At 37.9% G+C, this 18,235-nt stretch overlaps 1 long non-coding RNA gene across 1 annotated transcript; it reads right to left on the reverse strand.

Annotated features, from left to right (window-relative positions):
• Window positions 1-1,990: 1,990 nt before the first annotated feature.
• Window positions 1,991-10,333, reverse strand: LOC113468097. The gene is made up of 3 exons (XR_003391958.1): window positions 10,208-10,333; window positions 3,453-3,605; window positions 1,991-2,299 (listed from the first exon to the last, which is right to left on the reverse strand). It is a non-coding gene; the product is annotated as an uncharacterized LOC113468097 (long non-coding RNA).
• Between the last annotated feature and the right edge of the window lie 7,902 nt (window positions 10,334-18,235).

Below are 18,235 nucleotides of genomic sequence, written 5' to 3' on the forward strand. Positions count from 1 at the left end.
TTAATGAACAATGGAACACATAATTAATAATTGATCAAGGACATTTGACGTTTGATGTACAAAAAGGAAGATCGGAAGACTAAAGGTGCGTCCACACATAGACGACGGGCCGTCATGTCCATCGATGTCGACTGAACCGTCTACACTGCCTCCACAACATGGATTTATCTCGTCGATCGACGGCCAGTCGACTATGTGTGGACACACCTTAAGAGAGCGATCAGTAAAGAAGTCAGCAGTGTGAAAGACCCCCTTGTTCCAGGTAACCACATAAGATGGTACGTAGAATCAGATCTTGGAAAGCTCGCTGCTAGTCCCCAAAGAAAGGATTGGAAAATCTTGAAGACCATTATGTACAATGTACATACCAATCTCACCTTCTTCTGATACCTGTAGGGGTAGGGCCTAACTCCTTGAATATTAAGGAATTTCTCAGGATTTGTAAACAAAGAACGCTCCTTGGAATGCACTTGAGGTGAATTTTTTCGGTGCTCTAAAGAAATTTCTCCCCAGCAGGATGGGCCAGCACCTGCGACAGCAAGAGAAATCTTTCTCCTTTTCTCTCGAGGTGAAAGAAAAACGATTTTCATTTACAAGGGATTTCGGCATGATAGGACCCAAGTGGTTACAGTTCCCTCCACCAAACCTCTTATATAAAAATAAAAGCGAGGGGCCCATTTTTGGAGCGTGCCCCGGTGCGTCGATTTACGGCCCTGGCGCTCCGTACAAAATGGAGAATAAAAGCTTTTAACCCATAACCCAGCGTGTTTTACGTTAACACCGGGGCTAATGGGAAATGAGCGCCACGAATCAGCACACTCAAGGGATTATCCTAGCTTGATAATCCAGTGATAGCGCTCACCTGTTAATGTTGGTACTCGGTAATTTAAAATTGAAGTGCGACACTTCAAATCCGAGCAGAATAGCAGATGCATTTGTTTGAGAAATTAGCCGCAAAAGATAATATATGCATATTTATGAACCTATGTAGCTCTAAATTTCATTAGTATTCCCACCGTTTCGATTTCCTGTAACCAACCTCAACCAGCTTCAAAAATAACACAGGTAAGTTTACCAGCTTTACTGTGTTCGGACTAAATTAATGGTCTATATCTTCTTCTTTTTCTTTGCCTTTTCCTGTGTTCAGACGGAGTCGGCGTTTTTCGTGCACCTATCAATGAGCCCTTGGGTGGTTGCTTTGGGCTGACATTTGGTTTTGGCTTCAAAAAAATTACGAGTGGATGCTCAAATTTGGGCAATTTCCGAAATACAGCACCTTGTTTTCGTTTATTATCATGGATTTTTTCGAGTCATTAAATTACTAGCGATGCATAGATATTCAAATTATATGATAATTAAATTGATTTTTTTGGTAATTGAACGAGTATAAATGTACATATTGTTTTTTTTTTTTCTTTTTTTTAAAATGCTATTATTTTCACTTTTTAAACTCCCGAAAAAATTGACCTGTCATGTAGCACAATGCTCCCTCTTCATTTACATACACCCTGTATATTGGAAAATTGATTGAATATTTCTAGTATTGTCTTGATAGAAGATTTTCGAAGACACACTGTTTGTTTTTCTTTCTTTTTTTTTTTAAATGCAAAAACTACTCGGAAAATAGTTTATACAGAATTTTCTTTGAAACAATACAATCATGTTACTGGTATCTTAATGATCTTCAAAGCTTGCCCCATCCGTGGCACAAGCTTTGCTTTTACGGATGGGTAAGTACTAAGTATCAGATTTATATGAATTTTCATGTTCTGTTGTTAAGTTGTTATGTTGAAATATTCATAAATGGAAACTTTATATAAAAAAGAGACAATTAAGAAAAAAAATAAAATTAAAAAAAAAAAAAGAAACAAGGCTTCCTACATAAAATCGGAAGCAAGGTTTGAATTAATTGCTTTGAAAAATAGTTCAATAGTACACATCATGATGTTCACTTTCTCATGACCTGCATTACTAGCACTTGTGTGAAAATCTAACCCCAGAATTTATACGTCTAGACTCAAATGCCGGTATAGTTAGCTTGGTTGGTAGCGCATCTGCCTTGTAAGCGCTGGGTTCCGGGTTCGATTCCCTCGGAACCGCTGGTTTCTCCTATCTTGTCATCCGTCTCTCACAGAGCCGAAAAACTTTCACTCACCCGGAAATTGAAGCAGGGGTATCCATGGCGTCCAAATCTCGTCTGATAACCATTCAGGATTTCAACCAACATTTGTCCTGCAGCACCTCAATCATCCTCATGAGGCCGAGTGCACCCCGGAACATACAGCATTACGTGTTTTCCCTGAAAGTACGAACATTATAAAGAAGGAATTAGCAAAGCAAAAATTTTTCCAGAGCTAGCTTAATTTTGGAGCTTTAAAGCAGCTCCCTTCACGTAAAAAACAGACCATTTTCACGCATAAAACTTCGTAAAATCAAATAACAGATGCATCAGATGCATGAGAATAATGAAGACTAGCTCCAAGAAGCTGCTGGCTCAATTTTGGAGCTTAAAGCTCCCTTTACGAAAAAAAAACCTAGGTATTTCTAACTCTAACAAATAAAACTTGTAAAATAACAGATGGATGGAGATGAAGAATTACTCCAGGAGAGGCTGCTACCTGGAACCTGGAGGATGATGTAATTAATTAGGAAGTCAAAGTCAGGTGTTGTTATTCCCATTACCTCCCCCCCCAACTCTAACTACACTCCCCCCTCTCTCAAATAATGATAATAAATGGGGGCACCCTGTGTTAAACATCGCTTCATCTATCATGCCTTTTTATTTCTCCTTAAATTTGCGGCTCTGGAACGGTACACCAGCAGAAGAGTCACTTTCGGGTACGAATTCCAGACCCGAAACGTCCAAATGAAACATTAAGGTACGTGCCAACTATAAGTCCAGGAAAATTATAACTTAACTGTTGGCAAACCAAAAATGTCAATCAATTCTCACCTAAAATGTAGTGAGCGTCCGGCACTCTAGAATATAAAAAAAAATATTTACCATCAGCCACCCTATTTTCTTTTACACCTTGTTAAGTGGTCTCCCCTCACCTAATCAATTTTACATACAATTAGTTGTGCTCTCATATTTCTCAAACAAGGATAGGTAGAGAATATAGGGAATATAGAGAGTTAGGGATGAGATGAGAATAATGTGGGAGACTTTGAAAGTCGGTGTTTGTATTGGGCACTATTCCTTTATTGTTATTAAAGGATATAAGTTGTACAAGTATAAGAAGTAGTTCTTTAGATATTTCGACTGTCAGCTAGAAAAGCAAAGCCATACCGTTAACCGGATTTGTCAAAAGGTTTGCTAATTAGTTTTGTGTAGATATCTAACAATAAATCAAATAATAGACACACTTAGCTGAATAAATTCAACCCAGTAGAAGTAGTAAAAAAGTCATCAAAACTTTGAAAATCATTTGATAATGTAGGTTGGTACCTACCAAAAGATACTTTCGACACAAAGTTTCATCAGAAAAAATGATGTCAAACCAGCCAGTCCAGAGTAGCCAGAACTCTCGAGACATCAGAAGCCATCAGATTATTGATGAAACGCTACATCCAGATGATGAAGAACTTGATACCGTGTCATCATCCTGCAATATTATTGAGGTAGGTAAATGAAACAATATAATTAGTCTAATTATCTAATAGATAGAGGATTTTAACAATGCATTACCTTGCAATAATTAGAACAAACGATTTTTTTCATAGGATCGTTAGGTATAGTGGGAGAAGTGTAGTACTAAAATTAAGACCTCGTGAGTTGAGGGGAGAACTTTTGGCGGCGGAAAAACCGCCAGAATACGGCCGAAATTTCGCATTTTTTTGTTTTTCGCTTATAACTCCTAAACCGTGCGTCCTACGCAATTCTTGATGGGATCAAAATTAAAGTACACAAAATTTCCTATATGATGGTGTGGTCAAACTTTACTTTTTGTTCATTTATAGTGCTGTTACAGCAACCTGTAGGTCAAGTAGGTGGCCGAAAAATGGCTTAAACTTTTTTTAAATAACTTGATATGCACCAATCAAGTTCATACATCAAAACCTAGGTACATATTTACTGGTGTAATAATTACCTACTATTCACTTTCTACCTACACGATTCTACCCACCACATTTACATACCTATTAAAGATCAGTGAATCGATCCATTACTAGTTAAAACCTATGTGCGTTTTTAATTTACATCCATAGGTATCTACATAAATGCCAACTGGGGAATTTCCACATCAAAGTTCAGAGAACCGACTGATACGAACCAGTAGCGTAGATAAGAGCTGAACACCTCTGTGGTCAAGAGCACTCTCAAACCGGAAGTGCTGAGTTCGAATCCTGGAGAAAGGAAATTCTATAAACAAACTTTTCCGTTCATGGATAGGTTCCAAAGTAGAACACAAACATAGCGTGATTGGCTATTTAATTAATTAAAATTCCATTAAATTTAATAGAAATTCCATGAACAGTTTTAAATTTTTAAACGATGAGGGACATTGACATAGGTACTATGGGAAGTTCGAATCCTGGAGAAAGGAAATTCTATAATTAAACTTTTCCGTTCATGGATAGGTTCCAAAGTAGAACATAAACATAGCGTGATTGGCTATTTATTGAATTAAAATTCCATTAAATTTAATAGAAATTCCATGAACAGTTTTAAATTTTTAAACGATGAGGGACATTGACATAGGTACTATGGGATGGGCATGCTGCGACACAGACCACATGCGCCTCTGCTGTTTTATTGCTAGGAAAAAATTAAAACGTTGCTAGAAAGCTTTTTTTGTGAAAATGCTGTTTCTGTGTGTTGAGTAGTAAGAAATTTAGGGAATTAGTAGGTTTCAGTGGAGGTTTTGTGCCAACAAAGGAAAAGTTCTCCTTAAATTGCATTTAGATCGGAAAATTTAATGCAGGATTTGGGTCACCGACAAACGAAAGTTTAATTTTGGAAGTGCTGGGTTCGAATCCCGGAGAAAGGAAATTCTATAATTAAACTTTTCTGTTCATGGATAGGTTCCAAAGTAGAACACAAACATAGCGTGATTGGCTATTTACTTAATTAAAATTCCATTAAATTTAATAGAAATTCCATGAACAGTTTTAAATTTTTAAACGATGAGGGACATTGACATACATAGGTACTATGGGATGGGCATGGTGCGACACAGACCACATGCGTCTCTGCTGTTTTATTGCTAGGAAAAAATTAAAACGTTGCTAGAAAGCTTTTTTTTGTGAAAATGCTGTTTCTGTGTGTTGGGTAGTAAGAAATTTAGGGAATTAGTAGGTTTCAGTGGAGGTTTTGGGCCAACAAAGGAAAAGTTCTCCTTAAATTGCATTTAGGTTGGAAAATTCAATGCAGGATTTGGGTCACCGACAAACGAAAGTTTCAATTTTTTTTCTTTTTTTAGGATTCGCCACTTCCTAGCACCTACGATGAGGACCCCCATCAGGACGACCCCTACACCACTGACACCTCACAAGACTCCCTCAAGCTACCCTCGCCCTCCGCGTCCAAATTCTCCATCGACAACATACTCCTGGGCAAGTTCAACAAAACTGAGAACGAGAAATGTACAGAGTTGAGTGGAGCTGCGAGGACTTTCGATCAGTTGCAAGGTGGGTGCGAAGTTTTGGTTTTACAAATTTCATCAGTAGAGCCTAGATTATATGCACGGACCAAAGGCCGAAATAATATGCACATATGCACCAGAATTAGACCAAAATGTGCAAAAACTCTTTTTGGAATATTTCTACTGATTTAGGGTTTTGGAATGCTATATAAAAGTGGCGAGCTTCCTGATATATGTAGAATTCCGGAATCCAGTTACAGTTTCTTCTTCTTCTTTTTTTTTTTTCTTAGTGTACCTTCCGAGCTATTAGGCTGGCGTTTTTCAACAGTATATTACAGTATATTAGTCCTACTGTACGGGTCAGAAGTATGGGAGAAAAAACTGGTAACATTTGAAAACAAGATTTTGAGGAAAATATATGGCCCAGTGTATGAGAATGGAACATGGAGGATAAAGAAGGTCAGCTAGAACAAGTTGTTCCACTACACCAACAGTTTTGGATGACCGATATTCTCTGGTGTTTACCCACAGGCCATGTATGAACACATCCCCTTCAATGAGAGACAGATTCTTGAATTCTTGGATGTTTTCATCAAACAAATAACGTTCGGTGGGAGCGCTCATCACCAAGTGAGAATCCTGCCACATAAAAAGCCTTAATAAGCCTTAAAAATCCTGCCACTTAATGAGCCTTAAAAAAATACTCAGAAGCTCTCTTTCAGATGAAAAATTAAAATACACAAGTGGCCTGTGACAGCAAGTGTGGACGTGAAAAGCGGAATCTCTTTAGTTGAATCATGTGCAAGTCGGAAAAAAAGTCGCATAATAAAATACGGCTATACCTACACCTTTACTTTCCCCACCTAACTATCTCCAATAACCACCAAGCAAAGGCATAACTAACGTAGTTAATGTGATGAACACATCCCCTTCAATGAGAGACAGATTCTTGAATTATTGGATGCTTTCATCAAACAAATAACGTTCGGTGGGAGAGCCCATCACCAAGTGAGAATCCTGCCACTTAAAAAGCCTTAATAAGCCTTCAAAATCCTGCCACTTAATAAGCCTTGAAAAAAATACTCAGAAACCCTCTTTCAGATGAAAAATTAAAATACCTAAGTGGTCTGTGGCAGCAAGTGTGGACGTGAAAAGCGGAATCTCTTTAGTTGAAAGAAAAGTCGTACCATTTTCCAGTAGTAGGTACAGGAAAAACCACTTTCGAGATCATAAAACTCAACTGATTCGCAATAAAGAGTACGAAAATTAGCTGACTGACCATAAGGCAATATGCAAAACGGTGGTTTACATCGTTTGGCGAAAGAAACCGCCGTTTTGCATATTGCCTGGAGGTCAGTCAGCTAATTTTCGTACTCCTTATTGCCAATCAGTTGAGTTTTATGATCCCGAAAGTGGTTTTTCCTGTACTACTGGAAAATGGTACGACTTTTCCGAAATTTTCTTTTGCCAAACGATGTAAACTGCCGTTTTGCCTATTTCTATGAGGTCAGTCAGCTAATTTTCGCACTCCTTATGGCCAATCAGTTGAATTTTGTGTAATCAGTTTTTTAGGAATACCCAAAATACGGCTATACCTACACCTTTACTTTCCCCACCTAACTATCTCCAATAACCACCAAGCAAAGGCATAACTAACGTAGTTAATGTAACGTGATAGAGGCACATGGCACATGGACTACTTGCTAGGTCGCTAAAGGTCGGGAGTTCCGGGTGTCATTTAGTGGGAACTTGGCTTACAATGACATTGTATCACATTGAGAACTGAACTTGGGTTTGACATCGGAACAGCAGTAGGTATGATCGGGGTTATACGCTATACACTTTGCCACATGGCACATGGACTACTTGCTAGGTCGCTAAAGGTCGGGAGTTCCGGGTGTCATTTAGTGGGAACTTGGCTTAGAATGACATTGTATCACATTGAGAACTGAACTTGGGTTTGACATCGGAACAGCAGTAGGTATGATCGGGGTTATACGCTTTACACTTTGATAGTGATAGTAACAGCAATAGCCTTTATTTGCACAGTAAAATATTGACAAGACAAATGGAGAAGACGAAGAAATAGGAAATAGAAGAGAAGAGAAGACGAAGAAATAGAAAACAGAAAAGAAGAGAAAGAGTACTTAAGATCCCGTTAAAGGTTATAGAGAAGAAAGGCGACGAAGAAATAGAAAAGAGAAGAGAAGAGAAAGAGTACTTAAGATCCCGTTAAAGGCTCTAGAGCAGAAAAGCAAGGTTGGAGGATGAGTTGAAAGAAGGGATGAGAAATGATATGAACATGAAGAGAGGGATAACTGATGAAGAAGACGAATAAATAGAAAATAGAAGAGAAGAGAAGAAAAGAAAAAAGAAGAGAAGAGAAAGAGTACTTAAGATCCCGTTAAAGGTTATTGCGAAGAAAAGCAAGATTTGAGGATGAGTTGAAAGAAGGGATGAGAAATGAGATGGACATGAAGGGCGGGATAACTGATGAAGAAGACGAAGAAATAGAAAAGCGAAGAGAAAGAGTACTTAAGATCCCGTTAAAGGCTGTAGAGAAGAAAAGCAAGGTTGGAGGATGAGTTGAAAGAAGGGATAGGAAATGATATGAACATGAAGAGAGGGATAACTGATGGAGAAGACGAATAAATAGAAAATAGAAGAGAAGAAAAAGAAGAGAAGAGAAGACGAAGAAATAGAAAACAGAAAAGAAGAGAAAGAGTACTTAAGATCCCGTTAAAGGTTATAGAGAAGAAAGGCAAGGTTGGAGGATGAGTTGAAAGAAGGAATGAGAAATGAGATGGACATGAAGAGCGGGATAACGGATGAAGAAGACGAAGAAATGGAAAATAGAAGAGAAGAGAAAGAGTACTTAAGATCCCGTTAAAGGTTATAGCGAAGAAAAGCAAGGTTGGAGGATGAGTTAAAAGAAGGAATGAGAAATGAGATGGACATGAAGAGAGAGAGAGGATGAGATGAGAGAGGGGGATGAGAAGAATAACAGAACTGATGGAGAAAACGAAGAAATAGGAAATAGAAGAGAAGAGAAGAGAAGAGAAGAGAAGAGAAGAGAAGAGAAGAGAAGAGAAGAGAAGAGAAGAGAAGAGAAGAGAAGGGAAGGAATAGAAAACAGAAGAGAAAGGAGATGAGAATGACTGATGGAGAGGGGGAAAAGGATGCTGTGTGAGAAATCGGAAATGTCATAAACAACTGCGAGGTGTAAAGATGAGAAATGAGATGGACATGAAGAGCGGGATAACTGATGAAGAAGACGAGGAAATAGAAAATAGAAGAGAAAGAGTACTTAAGATCCCGTTAAAGGCTGTAGAGAAGAAAAGCAAAATTTGAGGATGAGTAGGAAGAAGGGATAGGAAATGAAGAGAGGGACGAGATAAGAAAGGAGATGAGAATGACTGATGGAGAGGGGGAAAAGGATGCTGTGTGAGAAATCGGAAATGTCATAAACAACTGCGAGGTGTAAAACATACTAAGTGCTTCCATTGTATTCTGCTTCACGGGTAAACACAACGGTAGATAGGGTGTCTTAAATGAAGAGAAAATGGGAAAATCTTTGCTAAAACCTGAGTCCGATAAGCCGGGCTAAACATCCTTAGAACGGGAAAAAAGAGGGTTTTATCGATCGATAACATAGGTACCGTGCCGATAATTATTTGTCGATCGAAATGAAAATTACTGCATTGCGATTTAAGGTATAAACGCACTACTATCACGTCAATTCATGTCACGTGAACTCATGGGGAGTCAGAAAGATGTAGTTCAAAGTTTTCCCATAATATTGTAGGTAATTTCATTCAGGACAGCTACACTACTATCACATCACGTGAGCTTACGTCGTGACGAATTAAAACCGTAGAGATCTGAGAGCATAAAGCTCTTATGCTCTTCGTTTCACTCCGGTTTTAACCCAAGGAGTAAGAATGGCTAGTGATTTCACGACTTTAAGTAATGTAGGTACAAACAAAAGTAAATTTTCATTTATTAGGTGGACCAGGACCACTCCGTATATCCTTTTATGAAAAGAGATAATAAATATTATGAGTAGGTAAGGTATAAACGAGTATCACAGGTGAAATAAAGTAATTCAAAGTAAGTAAGTATATTACGTTTATATTTGCAGGGTTTCCCGGTACCAATCTGAGCTACTCGGCATCACTATTGTATGGCGGTTGGTTTGCAGCAGCAGCAGCCGCAGCGTTCAATTCCAAAAACTCTTCGCCATTTTTCGGCCTCCAAGGTATGTATTTCCTTTTTCCATTATTTCCAAAGTCTAATTGTTGTGCATTTTGCTGGATTCGAACCCCTGCCTCCTCATTCAAAGTTCGTTTCATTATTTTAACTAAAGGGATTTTTCCAACAAGAATTTCTTAGGTCCTGTGCCGCGACGGTCGGTAATGCATGCACGTTGAAACCACCAGTTCCCAATTGATCACTGAAGTTAAGCAACGTTGCGCGTAGTTAGAATACGGCTGAGTGAACAATTCACCATTTGGGCTCTTCTGAGCAATCGCGTGTAGAACCTGAAACCTAATTTTTACCAGGCGAGCATATCGACAACAGAGACAAGTGATTAACTACGTACTGACGTGACGTATACATACCTGCAGAATTTTCAGTCTTTGGAAATTATTCTTGGGGATGCATTCAGTCTTTTTCATCAGTATTCGTAATGTTCGTATTTTATCCCCGGGTGATGTAAATGGAGGAAAAAGCTTGCAACACGCAAGTCATAGGATACAACTCGGGATAGACTGGGTCAGCGTATTGTGAATTTTGTGATATTTAGGGGAGTCAATAACCGGACACCTAGGTAGTGGTGTGGGTGAGTTATTGACACCCCCAGTAAATCGGAAGACTAAAGGTGCGTCCACACATAGTCGACGAGCCGTCATGTCCATCGATGTCGACTGAACCGTCCACACTGCCTCCACAACGTGGATTTATCTCGTTGATCGACGGCCAGTCGACCATGTGTGGACACACCTTAAGAGAGCGATCAGTAAAGAAGTCAGCAGTGTGAAAGACCCCCTTGTTCCAGGTAACCACATAAGATGGTACAGATGCCCCCCTCCTAGAACTTCACTACCCCTACCCCTCAGAACTTCACTAAGCAGGGGCGTATACAGCGGGGCTTACCCGGTCGTCCAATTTGAGCCCGGAGCTCCTCAAGGGTGCCCGGAACCAGTTTTTCCCCCCAAAAAAGGAAAAGAAATACAGGTACCTAATTGAGCTAAAACCAACCATTACTGTTTTCTTTCTTCTTCTTCTTTTTCAAGGAAGTCAACTTGAAGGTAGCGTGCCTGCCTAGCAAGCACTAAGGTCACGGGTTCGATTCCCGCCCGGACTGGACTTTATTCTAAACAGACAAGGTTCGTTTCCGGAACGGCCTGCTGAATTTTCAGTCTTTGGAAATCATTCTTGGGGATCCATTCAGTCTTTTTCATCAGTATTCGTAATGTTCGTATTTTATCCCCGGGTGATGTAAATGGAGGAAAAAGCTTGCAACACGCAAGTCCAAGGCGGGGCGGGAGGCGAGCTTCGGGTGATTAGCTGAAACAAAACAAGGGCGAAACGTTATTTTTGATAGGATGCAATATGCAATAGAATAGGCACAATTGCCAAATGATTTTTTTTTAGAATCAATCTGCAAAAATAGTCAATGTACATACTAACTACTGTGAACGACAGCACTTTTGAAGTACCTAGGTACATCAAAAGAGTGGAGCGTAAATTGTCCTAAAATAAAACCATCTCTTCAATGTACTGATTGTTTTTTTTTTTTTTTGTTTTTTTTTTTTTTTTTTTTTTTTTTTTTATGTACCCGAGGTGAGCTTTGGGTGATTAGCTGAAACAAAACAAGAAGGGCGAAACGTTATTTTTGATAGGATGCAATATGCAATAGAATAGGCACAGTTGCCAAATGAATTTTCTTTAGAATCAATCTGCAAAAATAGTCAATGTGCATACTAACTACTGTGAACGACAGCACTTTTGAAGTACCTAGGTACATCAAAAGAGTGGAGCGTGAATTGTCCTAAAATAAAACCATCTTCAATGTATTTTTTTTTTTTTTAGCACCGAAACCAGTTGGCCGCAGATCTCGTAAACCCGGCCTCGATAGAAAGCCACGTCAAGCATACAGTGCTAAACAGCTGGAGAGATTGGAGGCCGAATTTAAGGTACTTCTATTGATACTTAAACTTAATAGTTTTTACTTTAAATTACAAATTTACAGGAAGTAATTAAGTAAGTAATGAGAAAGTGTTGCAATCGGTCCAAAAAATTTAAAATCTGAGAAAGTATTGCTAATTGCAATCGGTGCAAAATTTTCAAAATCGGAAAATGGGTGGAAATATAGGTTAGAGGGGTGGTATATAGGTGAAATATATGTCAGAGGGGCCCCTGATTACAAACATTCCAAAAGAGTGTACTTTTTATTCCAAGGTCTGAGAGAGAGAGAGAGAGAGAGAGAGAGAGAGAGAGAGAGAGAGAGAGAGAGAGAGAGAGGGTTCGGACTAAATTAATGGTCTACACAGATATACGCTGGGTTTCAGTACAACGCGCTTGATACCTGTAGGGGTAGGGCCTAACTCCTTGAATATTAAGGAATTTCTCAGGATTTGTAAACAAAGAACGCTCCTTGGAATGCACTTGAGGTGAATTTTTTCGGTGCTCTAAAGAAATTTCTCCCCAGCAGGATGGGCCAGCACCTGCGACAGCAAGAGAAATCTTTCTCCTTTTCTCTCGAGGTGAAAGAAAAACGATTTTCATTTACAAGGTAAAGGAAAACCCGAGAGGGCGGGGCTTAGGAGAAAGAAAACAAACTCCTCTATAAACCATTAGGAAGGCTGGAAAAACCTTTTTGAATCCTTTTTTCAAATGGAGAAACTTTCATCTCAAATTGTTCTAAGTTCTGAGATCTCGAATAAAGTTTTAGGGTGAAAAGACTGAAAAGTTCTGAGTTTGATCTCAACACTGAATCCGGAGTGAGAACTTTTAATATTATAAGCGCATTTTTCCCGCGAATACAACTTTTTGCCCGCGAATCCTTTCTGAAATGGAAGGTTAGAACTTCATTTCAAATTGTTCTAAGTTCCGAAAGTTTCTTTTTGGGTGAAAGTTTTTAAATTGGACTGAACTATAAAATTGAACTTAGAGTGGGGACTTTGAAGTTTTAAGCCCGTGGATATAATCACATTTCGAGTGAAGGGTTTTTAATAAACTTTTGGTTACCTTTCCGTGGTGGGTTGTTTGCGACGCGAAGTGAATCGGACCTAAGGCCCATCGCATATTGGACGCGTATTCGCACGACGTAGTCGTCTGAAAAAACAAAACAATGTCTTTTAAACAAATTTTTCATAGATTTACTTTTTCAGGCGACTAGGCTTCCAATGTCCGACGGACCTAAAACAAGACTTCTCCATGTTACGTATTTTCTTGTGGGATCAGAACCAAGTTATCCGTAAGAACCCTGGACTAAAAAAAATCTCATCTTGAACGATAATGAACTGAGTACCTATTCTGGAGTCCTGCCTCGGTGGTCAAGACCAAGAGTCCAAGACGGTCACCTGTTAAACAGGACGGCGTGGTGTGGACCGTCGGTTCAATCCTTGCCGAGGTATGGAATTTTATTTTCAGCATTGTTTGAAAATTTGATCACAATAACAGCAAGTGTAGCCCACAGCAGCAGTTTCTAGAGGGACTTTTCAGTCCTATTCGGGCAGTAAATAAGCACCATTATTTACAGAGACGAGCATTTATGATAGACTACTACTGGAGTAAAGGGACTTTTCAGTCCTATTTGGGCAGTAAATAAGCACCATTATTGAAGAGTTTACAGAGACGAGCATTTCGACAAAAGACTCAATTGGTCACTTGTGAGAAATTCTCCTATAAATCAAAATTATGCAAAGTAACAACCAGTGGCGAAGAGTAAAATAAATCATGTGGAGTGAGGTGATTTTACCTTCGCACCAGGGCGTACACAACGGAGCCTGGAACCTCCTGCTTATTTAGACACGCTTGAATGTTTCGGGGTTAGAATGGTAATGGTAATGGTAATATAAGTATCTACTTTTATTGAACAAAATTATATCAACATAAATATCAATTGAAAAAGCAAAATATCCAAATAACAAATATAAATTTAACAATAAATACCACAACGGAGCCTGGAACCTCCTGCTTATTTAGACACGCTTGAAAGTTTCGGGGTTAGAATGGTAATGGTAATATAAGTACTTTTATTGAACAAAATTATATCAACATAAATATCAATTGAAAAAAGCAAAATTTCCAAATAACAAATATAAATTTACAATAAATAAACATTATGAATATTATCAAAATATTCAAAATTTAACAATATTTTATTAATATTGATAAAATTAATTTACAATTAATATTATCAAAATTTATGAATATTATCAAAATATTCATAATTTAACAATATTTTATTAATATCGATAAAATTAATATTATAAAAATAATTAATATTATTTATAATATAATATTGTTAATATTATTATTATATTATTTTATTTATTATTAATATTATTTTTATCATTAATTTTTGATAGTATCAAAAATTTGGATAGTACCTATTTGATTTTTGATGGTATCAAAAATTTATACCATACCATCAGCCATGTAGAAAAAATACTAGGCTCAATTTCTTCATTTTCTATTTTCTGAGAGGGTCGGTACTATGGTCAAGGTTCCGTTGTGGACGCTTCTATTCATTAGTATGGTTTGTTTATTTTCTCTTGCGTTGGGACTAGGCTATGGTCGGTTCTCCGTTGTGAGCGCCTACTTACAATAATGTTGTACATTTCCAACATAACTGTGAACCCTGCTTGTTGGTTGGACCAGAGAGATTTAAGATCTGACAGACAATGATAGCGGTCCGTTCAGCATCGGCCCTAAAAATCTCCACTGGTAGCAACATACAACAAATATGTTGATTTATTGAGTGGCTTAACAAGAGAACTAAACATCTAACGTGAACCCTGCTTGTTGGTTGGACCAGAGAGATTTAAGATCTGACAGACAATGATAGCGGTCCGTTCGGCATCGGCCCTAAAAATCTCCACTGGTAGCAACATACAACAAATATGTTGATTTATCGAGTGGCTTAACAAGAGAACTAAACATCTAAACAAGATGTACCTATTGTCTAATTAAACACACAAGTCTTCACTCTGCTCTCTATGGCATCACATTTTCACTATCAGTGTTACTATGTCCAATAAGAAACTGATGAGATGACTAGATGAGTGATGACATACGGAGGTGTGTGTTAAGGGAGGTTTCACTGTACTTGGTGTCTTAGGAAGGATCCTCTTGTATTTGTATTTACTTGTTATTATCAAATAAAGAAAATAAAACATTAAACATTAAAACATAGAACATTGTTTAAATAGAAGTCGTTTTCTTGTGATAGTTTTCTTTTTACTTTCCACGATTTCACCTGTTCTAAAGCTCTTCCCCACATCGATTCGCTTATAAGGGAAGTGCTCCATCTTCCAAGCTAACAAGCCCGTAGCCTGGTCCACGAAATAGAATAGAATAGAATATACCTTGTTTATCCTGCCAGAATGAGACTGAAAAGTCCCTTTACTCCCGCAGTCTAAACAAGGTCTTTATAAGAAACTGATGAGATGACTAGATGAGTGATGAAAGATGACATACGGAGGTGTGTGTTAAGGGAGGTTTCACTGTACTTGGTGTCTTAGGAAGGATCCTCTTGTATTTGTATGTACTTGTTATTATCAAATAAAGAAAATAAAACATTAAACATTAAAACATAGAACGTTGTTTAAATAGAAGTCGTTTTCTTGTGATAGTTTTCTTTTTACTTTATCCACGATTTCACCTGTTCTAAAGCTCTTCCCCACATCTATTCGCTTATAAGGGAAGTGCTCCATCTTCCAAGCTAAGAACGTATGGGCTAATGAAAATCACTAGCGTAGGGCAGAAATCTTGTAAGCAAAAGTGCCCTACCTTTATGTAAATTATTATCACTTTTACACCTGCAGTATCCTTAGCCTGAGGTTAATTTGACCCGTGGCAGTGAATGTGTTAACTACTAATAAGTGGTTTCTTTTGATTGTTATGTCCACCTACAATATCCGTAGTCCGAGCTTCATTTGACTATTCTGGACAGCAATTGTTTAATCAACTAATTTTCAAGCCTTTTTCCACTTTTTATTTATTTATTAGGGACCTCGGGAAGTTAGCTTTATTGAAACTTTATATTTTTCTTAGATTTTTTTTGTGTGTTTTTTAATTTTTTCTTCGACTTCTTTTTTCGCAGTAAAAATGCTGGACTAGAGTGCAAGTGTTTTTTTTTTTCTCGTTGTGGGGCGGAAAGGGGTTTCGTCCTTGCTACCTTGGGGTTTGTTGAGCTGTGACCGATTTCGACTGAGATTTTGAACCGGTTTTTGCACCGCTTTCGACATGGACGAGGATAAACATTTGGCTGAGGTCGGACATCGGCATTCAGAACCTACCCATCATGGTAAGTTGATTTTTCAAGTACTTTTTTCTGTTTTATAAAATAGACCTTGGAGGGAGAAACGTCGAGGAAAATTACCATTTTTACTTTTTGATTTTTGGGGTCCTCATAACGCACCTTGGGGAACCCAAGAGGGTCTTTTTTCTGAGTGATTTCTACAGTTCTTTGATCGAAGAGACTTTGATTAATGCTATGATACCCACAAAAGTTGAAAAGAAACTCTCCTGGGTTTCTTATTAGTCCTGCTCAAATAGGGCCAAAATGTCTACCGCAGCAGTAGGCTATTACTATTAGTGCGGTCAAATGCTCAAGCAATGTCGATGATAAAATTGAATATCTCGGCTGGGATTGAACCAACGCTTAAAGATTCTCTACCATTGCACATGTGACATGTTTGGCAACAATGCCTATTTTTTGCTGTCACATTGATCTGGACACAACTCTCCTGTGTTTCTTATTAGTCCTGCTCAAATAGGGCCAAAAGGTCTACCCCAGCAGTAGGCTATTACTATTAGTGCGGTCAAATGCTCAAGCAATGTCGATGATAAAATTGAATATCTCGGCTGGGATTGGGTTTCTTATTAGTCCTGCTCAAATAGGGCCAAAATGTCTACCCCAGCAGTAGGCTATTACTATTAGTGCGGTCAAATGCTCAAGCAATGTCGATGATAAAATTGAATATCTCGGCTGGGATTGAACCAACGCTCTCCTGATTACCAGGTGAGCGTCTTGACCACTACGCCACCGAGGTAGATGAAAACTGATTGCAGATAATAAACTCTCTCTTTTAAAATGCAGAGGTAGCTCTAAGTTCAGAGGTTGGATTCCAGAACAGGTAAGGTGGATATCGCTTAACCTGACTTTGTTCAACTGTCGGAGGAAGCACTGTGCAAAATTAACTTCCCCTTTTAAAGATTCTCTACCATTGCACATGTGACATGTTTGGCAATAATGCTTATTTTTTTGCTGTCACATTGATCTGGACACACTATAGGGTACTTGACATCCCAAGTCAACGAAATACTTCAATGGTTGATCCCTGTCAATAAAACTCGGGCGTAATCCCATAATCCCAAGTCCCAGGGCTAACATAGTAATCCCGCCTCTTGACTACTGGAAGATCAGTGAAGGATGTAAAAAAATCTAATATATAAAAAAGAATATTTGTTTGTGTGTGTGTTTGTTTGAACTTTATGCCTGGCCAAACCGCTCATCCGATTGCTAAGAAACTTTGTGAACTTATTGCTTGCACTCCCGTGAAGGGAATAGGCTATTTTCCGGTACGTTTTTGTTGTCGAGCAAGACCATTATATATTAGATAAGTACGGCCATGCCTTAAGGATTAATAAAAATAATAATAATAAGAAGTTAATACGCCCCCCCCCCCAAAAAAAAAAAAAAACAAAACGATTGCAGATAAAGACGGGTGTGTAACCTTCGCTGCAAAATTTGTTCCCTGGGGGATATACCTCCTTTCCAATCCAATTAAATTTAATAAATACATAGTATGATAATATAAATCGTATTATGATTATTCATCAATTTGAAATAAATTAATCAGAAGTAAATAATTAGGGTATGATAGCAACTAAGTATGAACTTATGGGCATTTGGCAGGATGGCAGGTACAAACCTATAATAAATTTCAAATGATTTGTTTTTACTACTTGCCTACCTATGTATAATAAATATAAAGTTATTTATTTTAACTACAATTGCAGATAAGGACGGGTGTGTAACCGCTGCAAAATTTGTTCCCTGGGGGATATACCTCCTTTAAAAAATCCAATTAAATTTAATAAATACATAGTATGATAATATAAATCGTATTATGATTATTCATCAATTTGAAATTAATCAGAGTTAAATAATTAGGGTATGATAGCAACTAAGTATGAACTTATGGGCATTTGCCAGGTACAAACCTATAATAAATTTCAAGTGATTTATTTCTACTACTTACCTACCTATGTATAATAAATATAAAGTTATTTATTTTAACTACTACTTTTACTTTACTGATATAGGTACCTAATAATTAATTATCGATAGTAGTATGATAACATAAATCATGATTATTATGATTATTCATCAATTTGAAATTAATCAGAAG

Source organism: Diaphorina citri, unplaced genomic scaffold (assembly GCF_000475195.1).
Source record: "Diaphorina citri unplaced genomic scaffold, Diaci psyllid genome assembly version 1.1 scaffold643, whole genome shotgun sequence".
NCBI lineage: Eukaryota > Metazoa > Arthropoda > Insecta > Hemiptera > Psyllidae > Diaphorina > Diaphorina citri.